The 3,820-nt window shown below is 34.9% G+C and overlaps 1 long non-coding RNA gene across 1 annotated transcript; it reads left to right on the top strand.

Moving 5' to 3' along the window:
* The first annotated feature begins 2,792 nt into the window (after nucleotides 1-2,792).
* Nucleotides 2,793-3,196, top strand: LOC134201528 (uncharacterized). Its single transcript, XR_009976877.1, has 2 exons — nucleotides 2,793-2,883; nucleotides 2,987-3,196. It is a non-coding gene; the product is annotated as an uncharacterized LOC134201528 (long non-coding RNA).
* Nucleotides 3,197-3,820: the final 624 nt, after the last annotated feature.

Raw genomic sequence — 3,820 nt, 5'->3', positions numbered from 1 at the left:
TTTTATGTGCATAAAATCCATTAAAATCGATTGATTAATGATAATACTTAAAATGATTTATTTATATGTTTTATTTATATACTCAAAATATTTACTTCATACGTAAAAGGATTTGAAGCTGGCAATATTTTTCCCGCAAAAATAAAAATCCTTGTTTTTTCAATAGAGTTACTTTTTTTAAACTACTTATTGTAAACTATAGTGGCGCTTATTTGCAAGAAAGTAAATGCATATTTATTTATGACAAAATTAATGCACTAAGTATTTTTTCTATAATCTATTGTCCGCTTTGGGCCTAAAATGGGCCATCCCCTTTAATATGTAGTGATGATCATAAACGTCATATTTATAATGGAGCGAAAAGGCCGCCATTTTGTAATTTAATTGCAAAATTTGTCATCAATACTTTATTATGTAACTCATAATCTGTTCTTTATTAAATTCGAGTTTTTTTTGAATAGTTTGAATACAGAATTTAAAAAAATTCAGTGACCATATTTATAAAAAGAAACGACAAATATTCAAAAAGAACTTGATAAACAGAACTATTATGTTCAATGTACCGTAATACGCATATTAATTACTATAGAAAGTTAGACGGAGTTCATTGATAAGTACGTAATTATAAAACGCCACCTACATTCCGTTGCGTACGCGCCATTTTCTTTCTTACGTAACAGGAAAAGCGGCGCCGGATGCAGTGAAAGTGGGGTCGTCGGCCCCACGCGGGTGCCTACAGCGAGAGGGGAACGCGGATTAGGACATATCTTATTTTAAACGAACGGGATTATTATTTTAGGGATTATTAACTAGTCATTCATGCTCCCCAGCTAAGACAATGCGGGAGATATCTTGAAATTTGAAATTATAATTTGTGTAATTACTGGTGGTAGGACCTCTTGTAAGTCCGGACGGGTAGGTACCACCATCCTGCCGATTTCGGCCGTGAGGCAGTAATGCGTTTCGGTTTGAAGGGTAGGGCGGCCGTTGTAACTATACTGAGACCTTAGAACTTATATAGGTGGGTGGCGCATTTACGTTGTAGATGTCTATGGGCTCCATTAACCACTTAACGTTCGCACAGCTCGTAACGTTCGACATAGTAAAAACCTTACGGTTTAGCCTCGCTGCGGCTATGATTATGTCGACACATAATTAATGTTGTATAAAAATTGTTTGCGTTTCATTTCACGCAGAACGAACTCATCACGAAAATTATTCGGAACGTCGGAATAAAGATAAGAAAATATGAGTTTACACCGCAAAAATAGTTTCAATTACATCATGTCAGTTATGTCAAAAAAAAATCTACAAACGAGTACAAACGTCCATCGTTAAAAAATCAAAATGGCCGGTCTTATTGATATAAAATTTCGGATTAATACTATTAAAGTCGTAACTACAATTTCAAATAAATCGAACATCCTGTGACGTCAGCAGAGGAAGTAGTGAAAGCAAGGTCCCTGACCTGCCGCGAATGTCAATATGTAGGTACGTTGCGATGAAGTTGAAACAGGTTACGTGAATGCGTGCGTTGTTTTTTTAATTACTGTTCTTTCGCTAGTTCTAGTTCAGTAATGGCGTTGAACTTAAGGTATTTGGCATTTTTGGAAGTGATTTTGAATTTCGAATTAACATTCGGCTTCACGCGTTTGAATGACAAGCAAAGGAGTCTAAATATGTCATTGTGTTCTCTTTATGTCTACCACTAAATCCTTAAGTGATTCATTTCAGAAACTTCATCATTTCGGTTCTTGTATACATCTCGTGTATGTATGTATGTACTTCTCTTAGCCATGACACAAATGCAAATCCAAAATAATTAAAAAACAGACGATATTTGTAAAAAAGAAGGTTAAAACTGGGCGGTAATAACCATTTTCTCTAAAAATATTCAATTTTTTTAACGTTTTTTAATTTAGAACAACGTGGAATGGTATTTCCGTTCAGACTGCCGGTATACTCGTTTGCCTGTTAAATTTAAAAAAGTAGTTCTGCAAACCACAGACTATATGCTGTCCAATCGAATGAAAATTAAGCGACCAACAGGTCGTCTTGGCGGGAAAATGAAGTTTTATGAATCGTTAATAATTTTGTTAATTTTGTGTTTTGTTTCGATTTAGACATAATAATAATAGCGTCTTATTAACCGTATCATATCACTCCACTGTTTCATGTTACATATTTATATGATAAATGAATTCTTTTTTTAAACTCGTCACACTGAAATTGCCACACTGAAAAAATACGAAGAATGAACAGCCGATAATCGCATAAGCCCAAAACTAAACAATTAATGTCTCGATCGCCGTCCATGCAAAATCGATTCCATCGCAAAGTTCAATAAGTCGGTGAAATGTGTCAACTTTCTAATGCAATGCTCGGTGTTATAGCTATCGCTTCAATCACACACGGCGTTTAGTAAACTGGGTGACCGCAATGTCGCACCAACGAAATACAGGGTTGTGGGTACATCACTTGATAGTGCTGGTGCTGTTTGAAGGATGGGGCCGATTTGAATGAACCACGAGGACTTACAGTGAATTCTGGAAGCGCTGTTCTTGTTAAGGCAGCATTTTGCAAATTCCCCTACCACGGTGAAGCCAGAGTGGCCCTTCGACTCTACTGGCGCATAGGTTGGGAAAGAAGCAAAATAAAAGGTTTGCGCAAATGTCGGTAACCTGGCCAAATACAAATGTAACTTTCCTATTTTCATTTTATTTAACGATCGGTACGTGGTCCTTTTGCCTTATAAATAACGTGACAGTGAAAGATGTGTGAATGACAAGTAACGCTCGGAAAATGTAATACAAAGAAGCTTATTCCCGATTCTTAGAAACATAGATTCCTAGGGCGCACGATCGGAAGAATGTCTGGTTTAAGGTTTGACCTGGCGTTTTTCTATCTTTATCAGTGTGCTGCCAATAAATTATAATAATCGATTTTCGATAGCACTTGTCTTGAATAGTTACATTTTACGTTTCAGTATTGGAATAATGTTTTTACCTCGACATTCCGATCGGAGCAAGCAACAAAAAGTTGTGTTAACGGCAGAAGTAATTGCATACCCTACTCTTCTCTTCCAGACTAAATGTATTTTTAAATGAAATTTAGGTAAGTAAGTAGATTGACATCCACGACGGGTCGGAAAATATTTTCAATTACCTAAAAAAAATATATATATATAAGATTATTAGGTATGTTGTTTTATTTATATGTATTATATGTTTATTAAAATAAAACTTCAATGTGTTGCTTGTTATTTCGGACAAAGTAACGACATTTAAAGTTTATTTATAATCTAGTTAGAAATTATTTTTCATAAAATTTTATACAATGACATAATATTTATCTGTCAAGGCTTCTCCACTTTACAGCACATGCGCGGACGTTCCGGCACATGTCGACAGCGCATGCGTGACATAATTAAAATTAAAGAAAGGAATAACTTTCTTTACATATATATATATTTTGGATAATTTCTCCAATCGCCAGCCCTGACGTGGTCCGGTGAAATGAGAAAGCGACCTCGAATGCTTGTCTATGGACCAGACTAGAAGCACAACGGTATTTATATGCACACACCTAGTTCGGTATGGTATAGAATTTATATATTCGTTTTTATATTTTTATACGTGAGTCATTTTATGTTCGGTAATTTTTAAACAATTATTTACACACAATACTTTTTGACATTTTGAATATGGCGCGAATACAGAGCACACAGATTATACAAATGGCATTATCCAGTTTTCCTTTTACCTACCTATTCAAATTACATTTAAAAAAAAAACATTGAATATACAACAAAAAAATTACT

The sequence above is a fragment of the Bombyx mori genome, chromosome 27, assembly GCF_030269925.1.
Source record: "Bombyx mori chromosome 27, ASM3026992v2".
Classification (NCBI taxonomy): Eukaryota; Metazoa; Arthropoda; class Insecta; order Lepidoptera; family Bombycidae; genus Bombyx; species Bombyx mori.
The sequence above is the reverse complement of the archived record's forward strand: the minus strand, read 5'-3'. Positions and strand labels throughout refer to the sequence as shown.